The sequence below is a fragment of the Topomyia yanbarensis genome, chromosome 3 (genome assembly GCF_030247195.1).
Source record: "Topomyia yanbarensis strain Yona2022 chromosome 3, ASM3024719v1, whole genome shotgun sequence".
In the NCBI taxonomy this organism is placed as follows: domain Eukaryota; kingdom Metazoa; phylum Arthropoda; class Insecta; order Diptera; family Culicidae; genus Topomyia; species Topomyia yanbarensis.
The window spans coordinates 369,618,751-369,630,595 of record NC_080672.1 but is presented as its reverse complement, the minus strand read 5'-3'; the positions used below and the strand labels follow the sequence as shown (position 1 = coordinate 369,630,595).

General features: G+C 39.2%; 2 non-coding genes across 2 annotated transcripts; both read left to right on the top strand.

Moving 5' to 3' along the window:
* The first annotated feature begins 1,992 nt into the window (after positions 1–1,992).
* Trnam-cau (transfer RNA methionine (anticodon CAU)) lies at positions 1,993–2,064 on the top strand. Its single transcript has one exon. It is a non-coding gene; the product is annotated as a tRNA-Met (tRNA).
* A 110-nt stretch (positions 2,065–2,174) lies between these two features.
* Trnam-cau (transfer RNA methionine (anticodon CAU)) lies at positions 2,175–2,247 on the top strand. The gene has a single exon. It is a non-coding gene; the product is annotated as a tRNA-Met (tRNA).
* Positions 2,248–11,845: the final 9,598 nt, after the last annotated feature.

Here is an 11,845-nt window from a genome sequence, read left to right as displayed (position 1 = left end):
AGACTACATATTAAGAAGACTAATATCTCTTTCCTTTCCCCATACAAACGAGAAGCGACAGAGGTTACAGTGCCTTTATTGGAGGAAGGTAGGAAGCTTAATGTAAAAGTGTATATGTGTGTGTGCATCACTATGGGAAGTACCACCTTTACCCGCAAGTGGCGTGGCTGTTACTGTCTCCCGATTCCGGAAAGAGTTGCCAGTCTTCTTGAGTCTTCGATTTAACCCAAACATATTTAAATTTCTCAAACTGTATTATTCACTTGTCTTGACATGTCAGAAGGTTTCGGACATCTCTTAATTCGTTTAAGATACTTGCAAAAAATTCACACTTTCAACATGTTACCGTGCTTAAAATATACTTTTTATTATTTCTGTCAGTTATGTACAAGTATCTTTGTTTGCCAACTCAAAAGAAACCGACAAACTTACACTCTTCGGGAAAAGGCGTCGGATTACGGGCTCGTGCAAAACCATTATTGACTTATCAGGTGCTTGATGAAGGTTTAATGAATATTACATATCAAAAAGTGTCAACTTTTGATCTGCGAGGTGTATGAACGGCTTCTAATGGAAACCAATATTTTATATTTGAGCATCGGAAATAGCGTTATCAGCCTGGCCAAAGGTTGGATTTTTGCAAATTTTCAGAAAAGCATATCAAGCAAACATAAAAATATACAAACGGAGGCTCTCTTACTAAATAACAAATCTCGAAATCACTGCCAGCAGGACGTGTTCCCATGCATAAAATAACCAATTCTTTCCGCCAGCAGCAGCAAGTCGCGCCGCCAGCATGATGTCTCCGTTCACCATGCCAAGGTTAAAAGGTGCAGGGTGTTCGTCCGTGCTAACCGGCGGCTTTCGGTTCGGGAAAAGAGAACGCCCCACAATCTCTGACGATTGCCAGCCCATGTCAAAGGGTTTTGCTCGTTCGTAGTGAATTACTATCTTATTTTTATACGTGCGCGGCAAAATCTCCTGAATGGGTTTTTACCGAGACGAGGCAACTCAAGTGAGCGAGCAGTTAGCGTGTGCTAACCACGCTTTCGATGGAAGGTAAACGCCCCGAAGGGTTATCACGCCCTAGGCACCTCTCAGGTCGGCCGCAGATCAAGTGTCATTTGTTGACCTCGAAGCAAAGCAGTACCTAGGTAGGTTGTGTATAGATCGTCGTGTTGCCATCAACGAGCAACAACTTCGTGACGTCTTGTGATGGGAGCAGTAAACCTGCTCGAGAAAACAAAAACCACTACCTACTGCTCGTTTCGGTTGTAATCCGCTGGAGTATTATCTTTAGCTTTTTTGACCACCATCAAGAGATTACGATAAGGAACTAATGGATAAACAGTGTTCCACTGCCGAAATGTTCAGCACCTCCCAAACGATCTATGTCGAAAAATGTTCCGAGTCTTAAGAAAAATGACGTTTAGATAAGATTTTCAAACCGCACCCGCCGATTCTGCGGCCGCCGCCGCACGACCAGTAGACGATCGTTTCAACAAAAAAAGCGAAAATAAACATTTTCAGCATACCATCATCGATCGGTCGGTTTGAGTTGCCTGCTGCTATATACGGTCGACGCCGCCGCCGCACCGCGGTCGTTTGCTCAGCCGACGATCTATCAAAGTGTAGTGTGGTTTCCACGCGGCCTGCTGTTATCTGAATCTGATTGCAGCGTGTTCATTAGCGCGCTTTTGGGTGCTGCTGTCTTCCACTCACCGACCGACAGACCGAGGAGAGTCGCACGGAAAGCGTGACGCTCCTGGCGTTCTTTGCGTTTCTTCTTCCAACCTTTGCTTATCTTTATTTCATTTAGTGCGCGGCTTTTGCCTGCCTGTCTGTCTGTCTGTTTGGTTGGTGTGAGCTACCTGTATCTCGAAGGCAGAGGCATCCTCTGTCTACCATCGTCAGGCAGACCGACATGCGCTGCAACGTAGGGAGGTGAGACGAAAATAGCAAAACGGTGTATAATTGCTGAAATATGTGTGAAGCAGAGTGGCGCAGTGGAAGCGTGCTGGGCCCATAACCCAGAGGTCCGTAGATCGAAACTACGTTCTGCTATCTTCTCCCAAGTGTGGGGAGGAACTTCTTTTTTAGTTGAATGTAATAATCGTTTATTCTAAAAGGTTCCGATGGTAAATGTTTCTCTCTTTTATAGAGGTCATCCAGCGGCCTCGATGGCGCAGTAGGTAGCGCGTAAGTCTCATAATCTTAAGGTCGTGAGTTCGATCCTCACTCGGGGCACATATTTTTTAAAAAATAATGTTTTAAAAATAGAACAGAATGCTCCTTGAAAAATATCACCCACCACCTATGCTGCCGAGCCTATTTTCGCCATTTGAAGCCGTTTGTTAGAGCTGCGTCTGCTACCTTTATTCAACGCATTGAGTCAAATGACAATAGCAGCACTCGATTCGAGTTTTCGTTGCGCTCAAACCCGAGAATTCCACTGTTTTGAGCAGAGCTGCCATTTATACATATTTATCTGTATTATACAGATTTTTAGGCGCAGATACATACATGATACAAATTGCAGATTAAATACAGATTTTTTCAATTGACCACGTTTTGGGCGGAGCTTTCCTATAGTTGTTTTCCCTAACTATGAGCATTTCTTTAAGAAATTATTGTCAACTGATTATCACTTTTTATATTAAAAAACTATTGAGCCGGAAATGTACAGATTACTTTAACGTACTCAATTTAACTTCCTGTTTAATACTTGAATGCATAGTAGAATTCGCATTAATTATCAAAATTCTTTTCCTTCATTAAATACACACATAACCAGATTTTTTATAACGAAGATGAAGATTTGTCAACAAAATCATCTGGCAGCTCTGGTTATTATCTTGGTTCTAAAATACGAAACTAATCTGTTGATGTCAATTCGTACGCATTCCATCGATTGAAGGCCGAGTAATTAATGAATTAGTGAAGCACCCTCCCTACATAATAGGGTAAGAATAGGCACTATAGAATTCTACACAGATTTCAAGGTTCTTCGCCAGGTTGATAATAGAGGTGGGGTAAAAAATGGTCAGCGAGCCGAGATTTTTTACCTGAAATCGGCCGTGTGGCGCGGCGACGCACACCTCTAGTTGATAAGTGTAATAATTAGAAACTATCACTTTCTGAGTTTCCTTTTTCATAGGAAACGATCTAAGTCTCTTTAAACGTGTTTTCTTTCACGTGATTTCTTCAAATTGTACGACCAACACTTTAACCCGATTCCTCCTTTTCTCATTCATTTCACGAGAATCGGCTTGAACACTCAAATCAGATTAAATTCGCGATCTACGCGACATTTTTATTATATTTAGGAACTATTATATTGAAAATAAAATTGTTTTAAAATATTTATGTTAATATTATATATAGTGAAGAAACTATTTTTAACATGGTTTTAGAAGCAGTTTTAAAAGCAAAAGCTCCTAAACGTCCTTTATATCTCACATTAACGGAAATAATAAACAAGCCGTGCTACATATAATAACAGCTGAATGTTATACAAAGAGAGAGAAAACTCGACAGAACTAACAAAGTTCAGTGCAGTAAACAATCGTTGCTATAAACCAAACAACGATATCTGACAACACTTCCAGCCAGCACTTCAGTAGTTCTAGGCTCCCATACCAACCGCATATTGACAGGCCAGTAGTCAGGAATTTGTTTCGGAAAAGGCTCAAAATTCAATGCATAAATGTATGAATTCTGATGACTTGAGATAGGCACTAAAACTGGACAAAACTTTGAAATTTTTATTTCACGGTTGTCCAGAATGTAAATTTAGCAGAAATTTTAACTTTTTACTAAAACTAAATAACTAAAACTAAATTTCACGTTGATGCCAGTTCAAACCCGATAGAACAATGTAATTGTATTCTCTTGTCGGCAACGAATTGTTTGGTTTTAACCAACATCGTGTTAAACTAACGGAAATCATTTCAGTAGTGCATAATAATAAAACAGTATGGCGTTCTGGACACTGGTGAGATCGTTTTATATATGAGTCATTCCGCACGAAATGATCAAAGCCAAGGATGCAAAATGCCTACCATTTCTGCGGCTGTATTTTTTCTGCCTACATTCTCATTTCTCTTTTGACGCTGCTGTCGTTCGCTATTGCAGGACGCCCAGTGCTGTACGGCAGTCTGTAAGCAAAGCAGTAACATGACAAAGAAATACTGCCCCCAGTACAGCCACCAGACGCGAGCGGTACAGCTTCTCTTTCCTTATTTTACACTTTTTAATATTTTTAATCTATTCAATATTTGCAATCACAAACGACGACAATAAATGCGGTTCGTTTACGCCACGACCGGAATCATCGCTTTCGTGTGCGGGCCTCTCCCTTTGACTATGCAGAGAAAAATGTACAAAGCGAGAGAACAAACTTTACTACGCCACACTCTCACCGAGCAGTCGGAGTACAGCAGCAAAACAAAAATGTATTCTACTGCTCTACTGGAAAATGTACTCGGTTTGGCTACCGTTCTGGCAAGAGCTGTAGTGATGCGTCACTGTAGCGGGCTGTACGGCTTGTGCAAATGTAAATATACCGAAAAAAATGTGGTTTACCAGTACCTTTGGCATCCCTGATCAAAGCACGTGTAATCGAACTTCACGGATTTGAACCAATTTTGGAGCAATTGTTCATCTAGGGCCAATATATAAAAAATCCAAATTTTAAAGTAAATTGAACCATTCCTCGGGCCATAGGAGCACCCCTCGTTTTGACAAATAGCCAAAACATTTGTTATTCTGTTGATTATATCTCCGGTGCTATTTATTCGAAAGTCAAGCCGCAAGATGGTTTTGGAAGAAAATTATTCCAGGAGTCAGCGTTGCGGAAACTGCCCTGGAACGCAAATTTTAGCGACAGAACTAATGAGTATTCTTAGTAACGGCCATATTGAATCATTAAAATTCAAACAATGGCGTCAAGTAGAAAGATGCATGATGGACTTAGTTGAAATGGACACAAAAGAATTTATTAATATTTTTTTAGACAAATTATTCATGATATTGCCGCACAACTTTACAGCTGAGCAACAAGCAAACTACTTGAAACACATCAAAAGCAATTTGAAAACTACAGAATGCATCTTTATCTGTGATTCTTCGGAGAATTATCCTTTCGTCCTTCAGGATGCAGTTCAAGGCTTTCATTGGGTAAACGCTCAATGTACTATTCACCCTTCTGCTATTTATGTTAAAGACGAAAAATCGAACGATTTGAAGTTTACTAATTTTATTGCAATTGCTGACTTCACTGAACATAATCATGTCGCAGTTCGTGTATTTTTGACTCATTGTTTGGCGTTCATAAAAGGTAAATTGTCAGGCTATGCAACAGATTTACTTTTTCTCAGATGGATCAGGAAACCAATACAAAAATAAAATGACGGTATTTAATTGGTGCGACATGCAAAAAAAGTTGCTACAATAATGAGGTAGTACCCGTCTAGGACGGCACATTTGAACGAACAAACAAGTCGCTTCCAACTACAAGGGATTCGGGTAGATGGTAACATATAGGGCAAACAGGGGCAGCCACAAAAGATAACCTGAATAGTGGTCGTAGTGGCAAAGTTTCCCCTCACAGGAAAAAAAGAAAGATCTACGCATGGGTTGCAAGTGAATTCATTTGGCCAGTTATTAGTTAGGAGAGCCTCCACTCGACAACCAACGGCCTACGGTTGGTAAATACACTCAGGTTCTTTTTGCGGTATTTTTAGCGCGGATTTTTGAATTTACGCGGTTTTCATTTACTCGGTTTTTGAAATTTACGTGGTTTTCATTTACGCGAATTTTAGAATTTACGCGGTATCCATTAATGAAATTTTCATCAACGCGGATTCTTAAATTTACGCGGTTTTGATTTACGCTGATTTTTGAATTAACGCGGTATTTATTAACGAGGTTTCCATCAACACGGATTAGGGCATGGCAATTTTTTTTTTGAATTATCTCCCTCTCGTATTGTGACGAATATCAAACTACATTTTTACGTGAATGACATTGACGATTGTCTTGCCAATTCATGCACGCTAAGGCAACTTGCAGACGACGGGGTGGTCTCTGTTACAGGGCCCAAAGCTGCCGACTTGCAAGGACCATTACAAAATACCTTGGACAATTTGTCTGCTTGGGCTCTTCAGCTGGGTATTGAGTTCTCCATGGAGAAAACTGAGTTGGTTGTTTTTTCTAGGAAGCGTGAGCCGGCGCAACTCCAGCTTTTATTAATGGGTGCAACGATCAACCAGGTTTTCACATTTAAATATCTCGGGGTCTGGGTCGACTCTAAAGGTTCCTGGGGATGTCACATTAGGTATCTGAAACAGAAATGTTACCAAAGGATCAATTTTCTCCGAACAATAACTGGAACATGGTGGGGTGCTCACCCAGGAGACCTGATCAGGTTGTACCAAACAACGATATTGTCGGTGATGAGGTACGGGAGTTTCTGTTTCCGCTCCGCTGCGAACATACACTTCATCAAACTGGAGAGAATCCAGTATCGTTGCTTGCGCATTGCCTTGGGTTGCATGCACTCGACCCATACGATGAGTCTCGAAGTGCTGGCGGGCGTTCTTCCGCTAAAAAATCGATTTTGGGAACTCTCATATCGATTGCTCATCCGATGCGACATTCTGAACCCGTTGGTGATTGAAAACTTCGAGAGGCTCGTCGAGCTTAATTCTCAAACCCGTTTTATGTCCTTGTACTTCGACTACATGGCACAGAGCATCAATCCTTCTTCGTACAATCCCAACCGTGTCCGTTTCCTAGATACTTCTGATTCTACTGTATTCTTCGACACATCCATGAAGGAAGAGATTCGTGGAATCCCGGACCATATACGCCCGCAGGTGATCCCCAATATATTTTATAACAAATTCCGAGAAGTCGACTGCGACAAAATGTTTTACACTGACGGATCAAATCTCGATGAGTCCACTGGCTTCGGTATATTCAGTAATACTATCACCGCTTCATTCAAGCTCAATGATCCTGCTTCAGTTTACGTCGCAGAGTTAGCTGCAATTCAGTACACCCTTGGGATCATCGACACTCTGCCCACAGATCACTACTTTATCGTTTCGGACAGCCTCAGCTCTATCGAGGCTCTTCGTGCGGTGAAGCCTAAAATGCAATTCCCGTATTTTCTGGGGAAGATACAGGAGTCCTTGTGTACGTTATCTGAAAAATCTTATCAGATTACCTTTGTTTGGGTCCCCTCTTATTGCTCTATCCCGGGCAATGAAAAGGCCGACTCATTAGCAAAGGTGGGCGCATTAAATGGTGACATATACGAAAGACCAATCTGCTTCAACGAATTTTTTAGTATTTGTCGTCAGAGGACACTCAACAGTTGGCAAACCTCGTGGAGCAATGGTGAACTTGGACGACGGCTACATTCCATTATCCCAAAGGTATCAACGAAGCCTTGGTTCGGGGGGATGGATGTGGGTCGGGATTTTATTCGCGTAATGTCCCGACTTATGTCCAATCACTACACCATGGATGCGCATTTGCGGCGTATTGGGCTTGCGGAGAGTAGTCTGTGCGCTTGTGAAGAGGGTTATCACGGTATCGAACACGTTGTCTGGGCATGCGCCGGGTATTGTGACGCCAGGTCTCAGTTAAAGGAATCCCTTCGGGCCCGAGGTAGACCACCCAATGTCCGAGATATGCTGGCAACTCGTGATTTCCCCTATATGTCCCTTATTTATACTTTCATAAAAACGATAAATATCCCAATTTAGCCCCTCTCTTTTTATTTCTCGTTTTTAGAGTTTCCTCCTGCCTTGTGGAACCGATCAGCTCCAGAGTGCCACTATGTAACCGCCGTCGCCCTTACCACTACGCCTGCATAGAAGGAAACTGAAGCGAGAGCGACTCGAGGTCCGATAACTTTTGAAGGATTCCCCGCGGGTCCGAAGAATACCATCCGCCAATCCGGTACTCGACGACTTACTAGACTGAGGCGCTAATTTGTTTCGCTGATCTACCCCCCCCCCCCCCCTTCCCCCCCGTTTGAGCGAAAGTTGCAAGTTTTGCTCTTCTTTCCCTGTCACCATACGCCTTCTCTCCCCTGTCCTTGATACAACTGCTGCTACACTGATGTGGAAATAAGCAACCCTCTGAATATCGTGACCAAGCATAAGTTTTAGTTAAAAAAAATTAAATTAATATTCTGTATTCCTAGTTTTAAGATAGCTATAATTTTTACTCTTTATTGAAACTCTTGTCCTCCATCTTGTAAATAGAATTGAATCCCTAGTTTTAAGATTTCTGTGAAATTTCTCATAAATATTTGTTCCCCCTTTTGTGAAGTAAACTATATTGTTAGTTTTAAGATAACCGTAAAATATTTCGTAAAATACTATTACTCCCCCTCTTGTATATCAAAGTGAATCCCTTGTTTTAAATTTTTTCATAAAAAAATCTTTTGGCCCTCTCTTGAATATTGAATCTTATTTCTAGTCTTAAGATAGCTGTAAACTTTCTTTTCCTTTGTAAAAAAAATATTTCAGCATTGTAACCTCCTAGTTTTAAGATATCCAAAATGTAAAAACAAAAGCATTTGGCACCGCCAAGCTAACGCATTTGTGCCTATCAAATAAACGAAATGAATAAAAAAAAATATATCAAACTAAGCTCAGATGCCAAATTTCACATCATTTAGACAATTCTCGACCCCCGCCCACTGCGATTGAAGTTTTTGAACTTGGTACTATGGGAAAATATGGAGGAAAAATATATTAAATGCTATATAACTTTTGAAGTAGCCCTCAGAAAATTACAATCCATACTTCATTTTAATGGAAATAACCATAGTATTTGAATGGAGATATTTCTGTTTCTCGAGAAATACGGAAATTGTGGGTACTGAGCTATTTTGTCCCCAAAATCCCCTATTTTTAAAAATTTTTCTGCTCCGTGATGCAAATCACACATATTTTGCAGTTTTTCTAATGTGAAAAAATCTCAGAAATCGAACGGAACCTTTTTGACTTTAGGCCGAATACGAGAAGTTGGGGTTATAGGGCTTTTTGTCATTCATATTAAATATTATCGTTTTCTCATTCATATTTCTCTATAATTCTTCACACACATTTAATAGACTGTACATTTCGAACGTGAAAAATTCTCAGGAACACAATAAAAATAGATTCGTTACCGGAAAAATTCATGAACATCAAATTTTCTATGCTATATTTCAAATTTGGACACCAAAATGTCTCACTAGGGTAAAAATTTGTTGGTATAACCAGTCTTTGCACTTGAGGACACAAATCCTTATTTCTTACTCAGTTGCGTTTCGGCTTCGCCTCATCAGAAACCGACACTGACTTTTTTAACAAAAAGTTAGTGTCGGTTTCTGATGAGGCGAAGCCGAAACGCAACTGTGTATGAAAAAAATCAAATTTTCTACCATTTAGTCTTGATTTCACATATTTATCGTTAAATCGCACATAACAACCTCATTTAACAATAAATTCTTAAATTTAAATTTTTGTGTAAAATACTGCTAGAAATCACAAGAGAAAAGTGTCATTCCTGGAATAATAGGAGAAGTTGGGGTATTAGGACATTTATTGAAAAATGTGAACAATATAGTTAATGACAAAAAATTTTATGTTTCTGAATTTTAGCGGTAACGAATCTATTTTTGTTTTATTCCTAAGAATTTTTCACAAGTTACTTTTTATTACAATTGATTGAAGAATAATATAGATATATGCGCGAGAAAATGATGAAATGTAACATGAATGAAAAAAGGCCCTATAACCCCAACTTCTCGTATTCGGACAAAAGTTTGCAAAGCCCTAACGCGGATTCTTATATTTACGCGGTCTTTATTTACGCGAATTTTCCCCGCGTAAAAAAAACCTGAGTGTATGAATGTTTGTAACACTTGTATAGTATGAAAGAAGAGTTTGATATCAGGACTATTTTCTGATGGTGTGCGGGATTCGCGCAAGACCAGACTAGGACCCGAATGCTTGCAACGGTTACATGTCAAACAGGGAGCGATATTGTGAGTTACTGCAGCGCAAGAAATTAGGGTCAATGAATTTGTACTTACGGGGTTTTACAAAACAAATAACATATTGTTGCAGGTCAGAACAGTTATTTGACAGCAGCTAGGGCAGTTTCGGAAGTCTTAAATAAATTGCGTGAACATCACTTGTGGGCTCACCATCTATTTGTGGATTTCAAGATGGCGTATGATTCTGTGAAATGTATCAGACTAGCCAGAATTGTTGAATCATATTCGACTTTCCAAAAAAGCTAATAAAATCATACGGCTGGATGAGTAAGGAATACCTCGCAAATTTAACAAAAATGTTGTGTAACGAAAAGTGGTTAGGTTTTGAACGTCTATAATTCAGACATTTCACGATAAATTTTTGTTATTTTTTCACATATCGCTCTTAAATACTGATTCCAGTAGAAAAAAAAAACATTGTTTTTTGATAGTAAGACATTGAGAATTTGTATAATTTGTATTTGTATAGTCAAAATACCATGCATTTCCACACGGAATACGATGCTTCCCTAGTCTTAGATGACAGATTTGGGAACCCAGCACGCTCCGCTTCTATGAATGACATCATCCTTGACTATCTAAATGACAGCATTGTTCGGACGAGCTCATTCCCATTTGACCAGCGATGCTAGATTGTTGCGATGTTATTTCTGTAGATTCCCGATCAGAAAAAAATAACAAAATTATTACAGACTGAGTTACTTTGTTATGATAACAAGTTGTGTTATAACTTTGGTCTCGTTAGTTAGTAAAATAACAGAAAACATAACAGAAATTCTTCTAGTATATATCAAAAATATGACAACCTGTGATAGGCTTCTATCAGAATTATAACAAAATTAGCAAAAGCTTGTATAGTTTTGTCAAATGATTACATACATGCTGGCTGATTGTTATTATGAATATATGACACGCTGATTGCTATTAGTGGATATAGCGATTTGAACCTGAGTATTCTGAGTTTTATGGGGATGTTTCCTGCATGAACCAACGACGTTGCTTTCGACCGATGTTTAATGTTAGCATAATATTCTACGCATTCGTCAAGGGCAAAACGATTACAGATGCAGAAGATGTTTCCAGAACGCACACATTGAACTTTGCCAAAGCCAAAAGACTGTTTGTTTTCCTTGTATAATACGCTTTGTTTTCATACAGTTTTGCGCACTACTACAGCTGCCTATATTACGATAGACTGAATAGCTTTATAATATCTTTTCAGATTAGGGAAGTGGAACTATTTTTAGATTCTGAATAGTGCGCTTCGGTGCTTCTCTTGTACGTTAACATGATTTACACGAGTTTTAACAATAATGTCGATGCGATATGGTAACATTTAGCGGATAATTTACCTACATTATTTTACGGAGAATACGACAAATGTAACTTATGATTCCGAATAGATTCAAAGAAACAAATACCAAAGTTTTGAGGCTTGCATTTTGCGATTTCAAGTCGCTTTTGGGGTTTTATTATTGGCATTTTTAAAATGGGGAAGATTAAGCAAACCGCAGTACAATTTTCTCACATCTAATAAATTCGCAGAAATACAATTTTTTACAATAGTTCAATCTATCAACTGTGAATATTATAACAGATAATCATAAAATTCGAGGATTCTTCGGTGTGACGAATTTTAGAATATTTCATGTTTTCTATTCAAGGGAAAAATATTAAAACTTGTCATTTTGGAGAAACTATAATACTATAATTGTAAAATAGATGTACATTTAATGCAGAAAGAAATGGTAACAGTTTGTAGAAGTTTATTTGGATACT